Source organism: Lepisma saccharinum, chromosome 16 (genome assembly GCF_977018435.1).
Source record: "Lepisma saccharinum chromosome 16, izLepSacc3.1, whole genome shotgun sequence".
Classification (NCBI taxonomy): Eukaryota; Metazoa; Arthropoda; class Insecta; order Zygentoma; family Lepismatidae; genus Lepisma; species Lepisma saccharinum.
In genome coordinates, this window is record NC_139244.1 from 58644352 (window position 1) to 58659867 (window position 15516).

At 38.8% G+C, this 15516-nt stretch overlaps 1 protein-coding gene and 1 non-coding gene across 2 annotated transcripts in view; one reads left to right on the forward strand and one right to left on the reverse strand.

Annotated features, from left to right (window-relative positions):
- The window catches only part of LOC146000495 (uncharacterized), a 337315-nt gene that overhangs the window by 103081 nt on the left and 218718 nt on the right, over positions 1–15516 (reverse strand). The window lies entirely within an intron of this gene.
- Positions 2473–2547, forward strand: TRNAG-UCC (transfer RNA glycine (anticodon UCC)). Its single transcript has one exon. It is a non-coding gene; the product is annotated as a tRNA-Gly (tRNA).

Sequence of the window (15516 nt, forward strand, 5' to 3'; positions counted from 1 at the left end):
ATTGGATAGATAGTCAAAAACCATAAAATAGAAGCGTAGATAGGTAGACCTATCAAATACTAGCAAGGAGCTGTATAAAGTATCTGGATGCGAGTATCCGTCTGTTTATGGGAGGCAATGAATCGAAAGTCAACAATGAAAATATTCTTATACTTAAATATCTTGGACTCAATTAAAGCTACTAACGTGTAATCTGATAGATATGTTAAATAGCAACTTCCATGGGCGTAACTTGGGACCTAGCTTGGGGGGGGGGAGGCAGGATCGATTTTTTTTTCATCCTATAACTACTGTATTTGTAAAATTAAAAAGTTATATTAATATAAAATCAATTTTTAATTAAACTTTTGAAACCATTAATTATGTATTGGAAAATTAACAAGCCGAATAGAAATTTTAAACACACAGCAAACTTTTGTTGTTATACTTAATTTAAACTTAGGAGATAAAAGAGCATTCTTCTTTCTGGTTGCAAATATTAGTCCTTGGGGGCTTGTTTTAAGGTGGCCTTCCCCACCTGAAAATACTTGTTTCAAATAGTACATGTTAGAAATTTTTATATTGAAGGAGTTAAGGTCAAACTGTTTCAACAGTGAATAGATGATGATCATGCACATTCGCTGATGCCAGAATTATTTAATATATAGCAAACTGTTCGCATTTAAGTATTCAATTTAATATTTTTGATATTTAAAGTAGCATCTGGTTATTCACGTGGGAATTTACAAATACAATTGTTGTCAATATTCTTTAAACTGTATTCAAGGAACCGAGGTTCGATACCTGGTGGAGGCCCATAGTGATTCGGATCCCACTTTAAACTGTAGGTCCAGTCCCGATTATCCTATTAGTGCGTAAAGTGAGGTTAGAACAACAACTTAACAAGATAATTTATACGTCACACAGCATGCATGAAACTTTTCAGATTCGTTGACTTTCTGCTATCCACTGTGTACGTCCCAGCACAGAAATATCGACTTGTATGGAATTTTTCACACGCATAAATCTTCCACGGTTTCATGTGATTTCCGGTGGCCGTGAAGAGCAGGACTTCCTCCATGCCGTAAGGACCACACAGTATTTGCAAAGCCCTGAAAACCTTGACAATACCTACTTTATAAATTGGACATTTAACCAATATAGTTCTCTTTCTAAATTTTGTAGTCTTTTCTGTGAGAGGGCGCGATAGTTCGCTCTTTGCATTTCTGCCATTTTTTAAAGAACAAGAATCAGAGCTCAAGCATGTATATACGATGAGTCCAAAGTGTACCTGGAGAGGGGAAGGGGTGATTCTGAATTATTTATCATCATTTTTTACCCCTGTATCCTCATTAAATAATAATATATTTCAAGAAAACTGGTCATGTGCTTTGGGTTTCAGGCCTTTGAAAACTCTGTACCATGGTGTGCAAAGTATGCAGTACGGTGTGAGGTTGTTTGCATGAATTTAGTTTCATCTAGCACAGTATAGTTAAACTATTTTCTAGCGTGTAAATTTTACAATTTGTTTGCAGCAAGTTTTGTCACTCATGTTGAGCAGTTAATACCTCTAGTGCATAATGGTTCTATTATTGCAGAAGAAAACTATAAATGAGCACAGCAACTCATCAATTCCTCCTCTGTAAACGATATCTATTCTTCAAATACAAGTGATAGAAATGCAATAGTTTTGCGCTATCTATGTTGAAAAATGATGGTATCCAGCCACGCAATAAATGTGGGCTTTAGAAGGGAATTCCTTCAGTATTTGGAATCATGTGAGACGTGGCATCCCCAAGAGTATCCGTGAGGTCATAAACATACTAAATAGACCATAATACAATTTCGAAGGTGTTTTTATGCATAGCATATTTCGATCTTTATATAGCATATAAATCCGATCCGCCACATACCACATATAGCACACAAGTATGAGTGAAGCTTCTAGTTTTAATGAAGTTTCAGGCCTCCCCGATGACGCAGTGGTAGCGTAGCGTCGTCGCCTTGTAATCAAGGGGTCCCGGGTTCGATACCCGGTGGAGGTACAGAATGGTTCGGATCATACTTTAGACTTTAGGTCAAGTCCCGATTAGCCTTACTGTGCATAAAGTGGACTTAAAACACCTAATCAATCGATCAATCAATCAAAAATCTAATGAAGCTTCAGTTTCCTTCCTTGACGAGTTGCGTCCGAGTAAAATTCATTTATCATTTTGGACCTATTAATATCATTCGTTTGTTAAATATACAAAACAGCAATAAGGCGAAGTATTTAATGCCCAGTAGCTTTGAGTATACAGTGTATTGGTCCTGAACCTTCGAGGGCAAGAAAGAATGCTCACAGCATCCTGAACTCATGGAGGTTTTAAATGAAATGTTTTGAACATTTCATTTCAAATTTGGAAAATGTTCTCGTAAATGTTGTTCCTCACACACAAGAAAGTTCTGGGTTGAAACTCATGATCAGTGTTCTTATATTCACACATTCCTGGGGCTTCCCCCATGGCGCAGTGGTAGCGTCATTGCCTTCCAATCAAGGGGTCCCGGGTTCGATACCCGGTGGAGGCACAAGTGGTTCGGATTCCACTTTAAACTGTAGGTCCAGTCCCGATTAGCCTTACTGTGCATAAAGTGGACTTAAAACAGAAACTCAAACCAATTCACACATTCCTGACAGCACATTGAGTTCTGAACTATTTTCTGTCTCTGACATTTTATGTGTGGAATATACCTCTCTTTCACTCAACACATGATTTTGGAGGGGGGCGCGGTTGCCCGCCCTTGCCTCCACCAAGTTATGCCTATGGCAACTTCTCTCAGCAAAATGTTCTGTTTGTAAGTGAGGGTAAACAATTTGACAACATATACCTGTCGATTGCTCAGAAATAATTGCAAATTGGATTGAATGTAGTCTTAAGTCTAGATTTATGGAATAATTGACATGTCGATAAAATTGTTTGTCTGTCAATGTGAGTTCAACTATGGATATACTACTTTCTGATTAGTACACATAGCATAGACCATTCGCAGTTACACTGTAAACACCTCTCTAATTTCTTTTTACATATCTACGACGTGACATAAGCATGAATCATGAACTCATGAAATAAGTGGAGGGATTTTTGCACCTGCATGCTTTACTTAGAATTTCAACCTGAGGTCCATAACGCTATGCTTGATGCTTTTTACGTACACTGCTGTTATCCTCTAATCAACCATCCCGAATAATGAAGCAAATTTGCATGTGAAAATTTAAAACTGTGGGTTAACTTTATTCGTATTATAATTACGGACGGAAAATACATAAAATGTGATCTTTATAGTTCGCTTTTATTCATCGTACCTTCATCAACTATTTGTTTCGTTAACGGAAATGTCGAAGTTGCCAAATTCCGTACATAACTGTGGTACAACTTGCTGCACATGGAAGAAAAATATTATTTAAAGTTCTATGTAAAATGAAATACACTAACCGTCGGAGTGGTCAGCGCCAGGGGCATGAGTATGCTTTCTGAGTATCACTTAATCAATTTCGTCAAATCATCACTCATCTTCATCTTCGCGACTATCCAAAAGTGGCAGAAATTCGAAGTAAAATAAACCAAATCAATCAATCAATCAATGAAATATACTAACTTGAAGTTTACAAAATATATTTACATGTAACTCGTACATAATCAATTTACAATCCATTGATGGAAATATATTTGCTAATTTGCGGTGATTAGAAGACAGTCAAAAGTTTTACTAATTCTTGACTTTGGTCGTTGAGATGTTCTTAAAACGTGCTCATTAAAACTTTCGAAAGCAGATATTTTGATGCATTAAGGAAGATTCAGGCAAAAGCAGATTTCAGAAGAATAAGTAAACAAGAAACAAGTGTCGTTTGAAACGAACATTAAGAAGCAAGTGTGACCTTCCACACCGGGGCGACGCAATAAGCAGCTCAGTTGCCTGTAGATTGGGTGACTCTCGGAAAGGATCGTTTTTTTCTATAGTCTAGTTGCACCGTTCACGTGCAGTGCATGCTGTTTTGAAGATTGCAAAGAAGATCCAGGTATTGTATCCCTTGCATTTTGTTGCTTTGGTACGAAACCCTCTGTTGGTTCAAGCAACTTGCTTGTCTCCTGTACATACTTGTTATTTGTATATTTTGCATGAAATCTTTGTAACATAATTGTCATAGCCAAGAAAAATCTCAGAGCACTTGTAATGGTCGGATTGACCATTACTGGTTTTGAAAATATGTTAATTAATGCTGGCCAGCTACAAGGTGTAGGGTTAAGTAATATGTTTTCCATGTGCGTACTTATATGTTATTACTGGATGTAAGTGTATGTGCTCATTGGATTGTGCTTTGCTGGATATTAGATTTCTTTATCACTCCAGTGGGGGAGATGTCTTTCCAAAGACCGTTACAGTGGAATTTTCCAACGCTACGTGGTCCACGTCCACGGACGTTTACCCAGACTAAAAAAGCCAATTGGACTTTTATAGAAAACAGTGTTTCCCCATCTTTCGACGACGAGGAATATCTCCTCGAGTTTAGTCCACTTTTGGTGGCTAGACTATTATAAGAGTGTAGCATTTGGTGTAAGCCAACCCCTGTTTGCTGTCCCAAGTACCCTTTAGAAAAGTTTTGAATATTTGGATATTTCCGTATTGAATAGTTGATGCCCAAAAGAAAGAGTAAAGGCGTAAGGAAACGCATTTGTAATGAACGGAATATCATTTCAGCTGAGGGTAGGCCCGCAGAGATAATTTTGCAGAGATATATATATAACAACGTATAATAAACAATATAATCCTACTAGAAATGTTGTTGCTGTTCTTGTTGATTTTGTGTTTTAAGTCCACTTTATGCACAGTAAGGCTAATCGGGACTGGACCTACAGTTTAAAGTTGGATCCGAACCACTATGTACCTCCAACGGGTATCGAACCCGGGACCCCTTGATTGCAAGGCGACGACGCTACCACTGCGCCATCGAGGAGACACTACTAGAAATGTTATGATTTGCTGAATTAACTCTAAGAACTACAGTACTGTCCATTTTAAACCAGTTGTTTATTCACTTCATGTACATGCGTAACGAACCAGGGACTAAAAATATAAATTGTTATGTGAAACCCCCCTTTCGTATTTCCGGCTCAAATATAATCTGCTCGCTTTGCACCCAGGGTGAGGTGAAAGGAGGGTTTGAAGGATTAAAGCAGGAAGTAATCCAGAGGGCCGGATAGAAACCAGGGACTGGGGGCTAACCTTTCAAAGAGGGGGGTTGCACTTTCACACACTGATCCTAGGTTCTAGGTTCGAATCTTGGGTAATCGATATGTGTCTGTTCCGTCATCTATCTCATCAATTCATCCTTCATCCTCATTGTATTGTGATTAACCTGGAGAGGTAAAAAAAGGACGTAAAATAACAAAACAGAAGAAAGTAAGGTATGGACAACAACGTTCCTCCGAATAGAGGAAACCTTTTATTTTGAAAATATCAAAGAGCGTCTGTCAGCATTACAGTGTCGCCGAGAAAGATAGAAGAAAAAGGGGGGACCGAAATATTTTTTTTAGGAATAGTCAAATTTTATTCCCATTAAATATCGCATACAAAATGCATACTTGAGGTAAAAGTTGGTTAAATGACAATTTTTCTTGCAAGGACAATTTTTCTTGTAGGCTAAGGTATGTTCATGTACGCATGTGTCAAGCATGTGTACGACCGTGAGGTGCCGCTCCTCCACCCTTGTATTCCTCAAATCCTCAATTGTTTGTTATCATTGTAGTGAACAAAGTTGTAAAATTGTAATCAACAGGGTCGTAACGAGTAGTTTCATTGTGAAGCAATTAATCTTCGTTTTTAAAATATGTTCTAGATTTGTGTTTGAACAAGTTGGAGCTAGGGTTGCAGCTTATCATGTTCTCCATGGGTATCGAGGCATTTAATAATGCCCTGAGTTGTCCTGAAGCACAGATTCGAACGACATTATGCGGGTGTGTCTACGAAAACCAATCCAGTCAGCAAATCGATCATCAGCTTGTAGATCCACTGTTTAAAATAGTAGCTTTGACACCACTCGCTTATAGCAAGCAACTGAATGTGTAGATATTTGTGCGACATTAAAGCACTGTTTTTGTTGTTGTGGCAATGTTTGTACAATTCAAGATATCGCCAGAGGTTAGAGTAGTTGCGCGCCAGAGGTTAGAGTAAGTTTAACTTGTTGAAACAAGTTCGCCACTTCTACCCAGTAGAGGCACATAATGGTTTGGATCCCACTTGAAACTGTAGGTCCAGTCCCGATTAGCCTTAGTGGACTTAAAACACCAAATTAATCAATCAATCAAGTTCGTCACTTCGCCGAAAGAAAAACTAAACATCTCTCAACTTACAGCATTTTGTAATCGCGCAAAATAGCGAAAATCCATTTTCCTCCCGCCTTATCGAAGGCCTTGACCCAATTTTACTCAAATGAATTATCACTCTAGTCCTCAAAGGTATACAGCGACTGTAAAAAAAATCTGCCTAAAAGCTCTAAATTTACAGTAATTACCATCTTAGCAGAGTTGTAAGTTTTCTATTTTGTTCCCGCTCCCCCCCCTCCCCACCTATGCACTGAAAAGAAAATTTCTTACTGGCAAATTGTACATCTATTGTTTGTTGGGTTTCGATGATTAAGCTCTGAATATTTAATTTCTACAGAGCGTTGCAAATGTCAAAAATGGGTAAGTAGTGAATATGCATAAATATATTTACATACATACATACATACATATAGGTAGGTATATGCATGGATGTAAGGTTCAAGTGACGGTTACATCCAATGGCTGGAAGCCCTCTGTTATGCTAAATGAAATGTGGTATGTATCATCAGGAAAGCAGATCAATATTTCTGCCTAACCTCTCTTTTTGTTGTTCGTGTTGTTGTTTCCTCACTTTCATTTCAAGTTTATTTCTTAAAAAATAAAATAATGCGGGTTCAACCTTACTTTACCCAACTTTTCACACCACTAGGTTTCGTGCGAATTCTTCTCTTGTCTTTACAGTTACACATTATTTCACACGCATTTGTTTATGAGAGTTGTGAATTCGTGACAGGGCAGAAGTCGCTAGCAATGCTATGAAGCAAGCACAAACTCCCTTGCTCCTCCAATGTTTGTTTTGATCTGGTGGGGCCTACACAACACTAGGCCCCATCTCATAAACAAGTTTGTTCTAGGAATAACCAAAGAGACCCGGGAATTATGAAACATACATTGTCTTCCAAAATGAATGTAAAATTAAGTACATATCTGTAAGTAACTCTCAAAGTATCTTGATACAAAGTTTCGTTTATTATACAGATACAGAAGTTTATTTTTATTATTATTGTTATTATTATTTGAGGCTCACCCTGACTCAAAAAAATTAGTACCTTGGGGTAATCCTCGGGAGTAAGGGCGGCCGGAGTGTGGTGCTGAACACATCACCTCCAAAATGGCCGAGATCAAGAATATGTGCTCCCACGTCCCCTAAATTTGCCTCATGCACGGTGCTATATGCGCGGGAAACTTTACATTTTACCTACTATTATTATTATTATTATTATTAAATATGTGAGATACCTATATCCTCTTTGTGGAATTAGTTATTTCTTCGTTATTGTACGTCGCTTTTCGTTGGTTCGATGTGGCCTACAGACTGGATATTGTTTGTCTCTTTCAGTACGGAATAAACATAACTTGATACGGAAAGCATTGAGTCGCCCACGTCGTCTTCTTGACCGCGTACGTGACTTCATATGTTTAGAAAACAAATTCAGGTTGTTTCCACTTGACCTTGGAAGGGGCAGACTATAATTGTGTTTTGGTTCCATAAAGAATGCAGCGTGCTGTAGAAAATAATTTATCTTTCAATAGGTCGCCGCAGCACGGGATGAAAGGGAATGCTTCCACAACTAGCGTTCAGCTTCAAGCCCTGCATTTTCCCTCAGTAATAAACAGACAAGGAAAGAAAAATGGGAAATTCCTGAAGACGCCCAACCTCCACCCGCATATGTTCAGGGGTAGGTGCTTAGTGTCCTGCTGCCTTTAAAATAAACAAGGGCGTCAGATCAGCGGAATTTCGGTTCCCCCGTTTTTCTCTTCGTCCATGTATTGACGGTTTGAATTATATGTATGTACGAGGCACTGAAGCTAAATCTAGATAACGTCTCATGGATATAGTGGACCAAGATTGTTCCGGCGTTCTAGAAACGAACTTGGTTGTAAGATCTTACTTGCTAGTAATTGAATTGCATCTGCATTGCTAGTAATGAAAACCGCGGTAGCTCAGCTAGCGTCTGAATACCATGCGAGAGACCCGGGATTTTTTCCACCTCTTCAAGCGGCTCTGGTGCCCGCCCAGCGTCGTATAAAGTGGGTACGTGCAGGATACTCTGGGAGATAAAGGCGGGCCCCACATTCGGCCGTGATCAAGAAAGTGTGGGGCCCTAACTCCACACCCCGTATACGCCTTCATAGCTTGGTGCAAAGCACAGGGGAACACTTTACTTTTTATGTTAGTAATGAAACGAAAGTTCGGGAGCGGGGAGAATGTGTTAAGACAGAGGGGAGAAAGAGTGGTATTTTAGGAAGGTTAATAATTAAATGAGTTAAGCAGTGTGCAAATTAAGCGAAGGAGCTGCTGGTGATTTCCCCACCACAATAAATTTTATCCCCTGCAAAAGAAAATTATTTTTATCCCTGCCAGAAGTGTTTTTATCCCTTTAAAGAAAAATGGAATTGAAAGGATATATTATTCCATGTCTTAACTATGTAACAGACACCATTGAAAAATCATTTGTTATTTATGGTTCAGTCATAAGATTTCCCTGCCCCAAAGTATGCAGCTTTGTGGATTAAGGAAGGACACCATTCCGAAACTGACAACCTCGCCGTGCCGAGACAACAGAAACACAAATTTTCGTGGCATAGTGCTGATATTTTACACTTATTAAATTGTTCGCAAGAAACTTGTAGGTATGTAAGATTGGCATTAACTATGAACTTGGCAATATACAGTTGGTAACTTTTTCGGTGTTAGTAGTTCGATAACTATTTTCGTGTATGAGTTTGGGTTTACTTAGAATCAGGGGGCCCGCCAGGAGGTGGGGAAGGGTGCCTCATCACCCCTTCATTTTCTTCCTCACGCCGTCCAGCATCCCTTGTTCAACTTGTTAAACCATGTCATATTCAGCGTAGAAAGGTTTTGAAGTGAGATCGGTATTACTGCATACAACAGGCAAGTCATTGATCTTAATCTGACATCAGGCACGTATCCAAGGGGGCTCGAGCCCCCCACAGCCCCCCACCGAAAATTTTCTGTTTACACTAGATAAAATGAGGCTTTTAGTTTCTTGAATAATGTGATCATAATTTGAGAGTTATGATTATCGAGACAAGACAGAGAATGCTCTATAACCCTCTTATTGTTAATAGCACGTATCCAAGGTGAGGATCGGAAATTTTTCAATTTACTTCAGAAAAAAAATAGGTTTTTGTCTTCTTGAATAATAGGACGATGACTTAAAGAGAGAAATAATTATCAAGGCAAGACGAAGAATGTTTTATAACCCTGTTGTTCATAATATTGCACGTAAACTTTTCTTGCGCTTTCGGTGTTGTCGCAGCGAACTTGAGCACTATGGAAAAACTTGTCAGCATTTGAAAGCTGCACAACAAAGGTAGCGTCACAAGTAGGACGATTCGTTGTAATTTTTAATCTCTGGAAAGCGCGAGAGAGAACGTTCTTGAATAAGAGAAGCAGTCGAACTACTACTGGCTACATTAACGAATCGTTTTCCTGCTGAACGTTCTAGAATATGAGAATATTCATTTCCCGGTTGATCTGTACAATAGAATCGGTTAATGAGACTTCAGAGGTAAGTGTGGCAACTCATACAGTCGATCAGTGTCCATTGGTGGCTTTATAAGATCTAGTGATTTGAAAATGAAAAGTAACGAAGTCTACATCTAGTTCCAGTTCGGGTCCAAAGATGAAGACAATGACGACAGCGGACCTTCCGGAGCCTCAGTGTAGTGCTATTTCGGGTCGAGGGCTGAAGAGATCGAAGGGGTCTTTCTCTAAAGTTAATATTTCAGCAATACCGGGTATTGGAGCAGTTTATTAAGAAAGAAATAAACTGCACAAATCAACTGAAAAACAAAGTTCTGATTGATGATTTAGTTGTGCCCGGACCAAATTCCGTGTATGCGGTTTGTAACCTTATATAATAGAAAAATGCATATGCATGTGTGAACCTACAGCAGATACTGATATTTCAGATATTGGCTTTGTTATACTTGTTACCCAGCAAGCCTTGATGAGTTACTAAGAGTCTGTTCCCGACAAATGGAGTAGCGGACTAACTTTGTGACGACTGGTGTCCAACTGGAGGATGTTGCAACATCGCGCTACGACGCCAAGGGTTCCGGTTTCGAATCCAGGCCTGGGCATGGATGTTTTTGAGTGTCCATTCATCAATTTCATCATATCGTCACTTATCCCCATATTCGCAAATTAGCCAAAAGTGGCACAAAAAGCGAAGTAAAATAAAGCAATTCAATCAATCTTCTAAAGTCTTGAAGATCCAAGTCACAAGGATGGAAAATTAGGTGTTTATTAAGGTTAGGTGCGAAGGCAGGCGACAAAACCATAAAGGATCATATACAAACCTGCGAGAAGAACGATCTTACTTAAGTCTCCTATACGAAATGATAAAAACTTCTGGTGAGTTCATTATAAATAATGTGTCCGAGATAAAGAGTGGTATCCCCAGAATTTCCGGAAGGGAGAGGGGTTAGGAATACTATTTTTGGTGGTCAGTCCTCATTTTGCCATATTTGTCTGTCTTTGACGTTCTTTTTTTTTTAAGGAATACTTTGTCAAATGGGGTTATGACCCCACCAACCCTCCCTTGGGCACGTCACTGTAGACAAGCATTTGATCACATTGGGAGACGAAACATTAGATGTGTTGGGAACTGTGCATTAATTGTTTCTCGATCCGGCTATATTCGAGAAAACTTCCTTTGTTTCGTACCGATATATGACAAGACTGAGGAAGCTGTGATAGGCATCTTTAAACAGCCGCCCCTAGTGGAGCTTATCACATAGCGCTACGAGGCCAGGGGTACCGGGTTCAAATCCCGGCCTGGACATGGATGTTTTTTGAGTGTCCATTCATCAATTTCATAATATCATCACTCATCCCAATCTCCGCAAATTAGCCAAAAGTGGCACAAAAGGCGAAGTAAAATAAAGCAGATCAATGAATCAATCACAATTTTGAACACTTGCAAGTACCTGAATATGGACAAGTTGGTGGGTTTCGGCTTTCATAAGAGCTGCAAGCATGGAAGGACAAGACACACTAGTGGTGTTCTGGTTCGAATCAGATAGAAATGTTCGAGAACTGCCTGCGTTCAGTTCGCAGCCCACAGTTAGAATCTCGCGTTGTCGAGTGGATTGCCCATTGCCAACAGATACCACAGATGTTTTGATTGAGAAATGGGCAAACACGCATACTCAGATGGTTCCGGCACACGATATTAATGGTTGGAAACAGAGGAGTCGTGTGGTAAAAAATGTTCCGATTTCACGTTCTAATTAAAATGGCAGCCTTAAACAGTGGCGACGATTTAAGGGATAGTTGCTCCCCATTTTTTTGCCTCCTCACTATGGCTTCTTAATGGTAAGCCTTGTCTACCAAGAGAAAGTAAATTTTCATTGCACCGCCCCACCCCCAGGTTTTGGAACCCAGTCGCCACCACTGGCCTTAAACATGCAATTCTGAGGTTCTATCTATACTTCTTAAAAATATGTTGTTAGTGTAACACTGTTTGCTTGTATATAGTCAATTGTTTTATGGGGTATTGTTGCTTTCCATTGTTATGCGGCAATAAAGAGGGCCTAAAATACAAGTTTCCACTGTATTTTTACTTATTTCGGCCCTTAATATCTTGGTTAAACAACACTACCATTTTTTTTTTACTCGGCATGAAAGCTCACTATTAGCACTCACTGAAATAGCACATTAGTTGGATATTGACGCTGTTAGTAGATATAACGCTTTAAATATTAAATTATTGCGAAATCCGCAACTTTAGAATTAGGCTTTTCTCAAAACAGCAAAAGGGAAGAGTAAAACTTGGTATACCTTATTGTAGCTGTACAGCGTAAGTCAAAATGATGTTCCCGATTTCGTTCATTTCTTATACGAAAGGTAATTAGCTTTTCTTGCGTATGTAATTTTTTTATGGAATAAAATCTCAAAAAGTTTTCTTCTTCTTTCTATTAAAGACTCGTAGTTGCGCTGTCGGCCACCAGAAGGCAGTTTAGTAGCAGTGAGGAAAATGGCTACCGCTGGACAGCAGAAAGCGTTCTGTATTTTCGTTCAGCGGCATTTCCGAACAAGATTTGTGGTTGAACCGCCTTCTGGCAAGTCAATTAGAAAATGCTACAACATTGGTGGAAATGCGTGAGCGCATCACTGCAGCCATAGCCGACGTGGACCCTGACATGCTAGGAAAAGTTGTGGCAGGAACTTGATTATAGACTAGATGTGTGTCGTGTAACACGTGGATCACACAGAGAACATTTATATAACACTGGTCTACGTCCATTTTGCTGACTGGAGGCTGATGGTTGTTCTTTAGTAATTCGAGGGTGGTAAATCCAAAACCGAAATCCGTTTTTTTCTATCACGTCAGGTTTTGGAGGAAAATAGAAAAATATCTAATATTAGGGATGTATATTTAGAGCAATGAAACAACGTAGTCCGTAAAGAGGTTACAAGTTGGCAGCACATGGAATATTATAATGAATATTATTTCAATCAGTTATTCGAACATTGTTAACCCCAAAACAAAGGACAAATATTACTAACTTTGTAAGGAAAGCATATAGTGCATATTTCGGAATTAAATTGGGTGACCAAGATAAATCCTGGGCACCTCATAAAGTATGCAGGACCTGTGTAGACTAAAGGAAAGAAATATGTTAGCGTCTGGAACAACCTTCATGTATCGGGACAGAGAGAGGCATCCATTAAGATATTTTAAAAGGGACGAAGAACTTGTCTATTGTACAGATGTGAAGGGACTAATTGAAGCTATGGGATGTACGTATACGTTTAATGCAGAAGAATGGAGGCTTTTTATTGATAGCTCAAAGAGGAGTTTGAAGTATGTGTTGCTGCATAATGGCAATAAGTTAGCATCCATTCCTGTTGGCCACTCCGTACATTTGAAGGAAAGCTACGAAACAATGAAAGAACTGCTTCGAAAGATAAAGTACGCAAATGACAGTTGGCTTGTGTGCGGAGATCTCAAGGTCATTTCAATGTTACTTGGTCAACAAGCAGGTTTTACGAAATATCCATGCTTTTTGTGTTTATGGGACAGTCGAGCAAGGAACGAACATTGGGTACGAAGACTGTGGCCTGCCAGGAAAAGCTTTCAAGTCGAGGCGAAAAACATCCAGAACAAGCCGCTTGTTGATCCTAAGAAATTGTTACTTCCTCCACTGTACATTAAGTTGGGATTAATGAAGCAGTATGTAAAAGCTCTGGATAAGAATGGGGCTTGCTTTAAATACATTTGCTCAAAATTTCCTGCATTGGCGCATGAAAAAGTAAAAGCAGGTATTTTTGATGGTCCTGAGATAAGGATGCTAATGCAAGATGAAGAATTCTTACAAACAATGAACCGCACAGAGAAAGATGCATGGTGTGCCTTTTCTGATGTCATTACAAACTTTCTTGGAAACTTCAGGGTGCACTACTACGAGGTTCTAGTTGAAAATTTGTTGGTGATGTTTCAAAAGTTAGGAGTAAATATAAGTGTCAAGCTTCAATTCCTGCACAGCCACTTATATGTATTTTCGTCCAATCTTGGTGACGTAAGTGAAGAACAGGGCGAAAGCTTCCACCAAGACATAAAAACCATGGAGCACTGATATCAGGGGAGATGGAATGAAAATATGATGGCCGACTATTGCTGATTCTTGCAGCGTGACGTTCCTGAGGCCACCTACTCCAGAAAATCAAAGAAACGAAAATTTTTGCCTAAGTAGGTATGCATGTTGTGCTATTCTGTGGTGTATGTTAAGTTTAGCATAAGAACAGACATCAGGTGTTGACTGTATGTGCTCGTGAAACAAATTGATCACTTTGCCGGAATTGCCTAAACTTTTTGTCCATTAAAATCTCCCTATTGAGAAAATAGAAACGTATGTTTGTTAAACAACGTGACGTGATACTCTGCATGGACATCTGACTACGTCACATTCTCTTTGCAACTGCTGTTGGCATGTAACCGGATATAATTTTCTGAAAATTTTGAAATGTGACTTGTGAAACAATGCAACTTAATACCTGTTATCAGCTACGCCACCTATGTATAGTCCTATAATTTCATTATGTGCAGATATCTATATGGAAAATTGTTGGAGTTTAGCCCAGTATTATAATATTGTGAAAATTTTCAAATGTGATTTGTAAAAAATTGTGACGTGATACACTTTTTCTGACTACATATTTAAAATCAGCGACCTCAAATTATATAGAATCAGTTAAAATATCTAAGTCAGCAGAAAAAAAAAAATTCATATGTAGACCAGTGTAATCTGTGTGTGTAATATCAGACATTTACGTATCATTACAATGAAATAAATAGACACTGAAATCGGAAAAATCATTTTGACTTACGCTGTATGTACTAACACATGGAAATAAAAAAAATCATTTGGCCTCGTCCTATTTTTGAGGGGATAACATCAAAATGTTAAGAAATTTCAATGTAAATTATCACACTTCCTTCGCTATCAGAAAGAGGAACAGACCTTTCTCCTACCCTTCTATGTTCCAAATGGAACAGTTCCTGTCTTGAAAAGTTGTGGAAGAGTTTTAGTTTTTCTTTCTTTGATGAGTAGCGTAGTGGTAATGCGACCTCTTTGTAATCAAAGGGCTCCGGGTTTAATGCAAGGTGGAGGTACAAGTTGTTCGGATTCCACTTTAAACTACAAGACCACAGTCCCGAAAAAAATTTATGTGCATAAAGTGAGATTAAAAATAAAACTCTACCGAACTCTACATACAGTGATATACCAAGGACTTTCGTTAGCCATCTTTTTGCCACCATTTCCTGCTTTAGACATTTTTTTTACTGGGGCAAAGAGGGACTATGATTCCCTCCACCAGAAGTGCCCATCCCCCTCAAGGCCCTGAACGCAGTCCCCCAAATCAAGAATTTCAAGGCAGCAAGCATAAGGATAATAGTCCAAAATTCATAACTACATTCGATCATCATAACCCCCAAATATTATTTTGATAAATATAGTAACTGATTTTAATTTGGATGCAATAGCCTGTCAAGTGGTCAGTAGTTATATCTTAAAATGTATATTTTCGACACGCAGAAAGCTAGCACATTAATTTTTTAGATAATTTGAAATGTCAGAAAATAAATTATGTGTAATGCAGTGTTTTTGGACGGGGAATAGATGTTAAAAAGCCCACAAC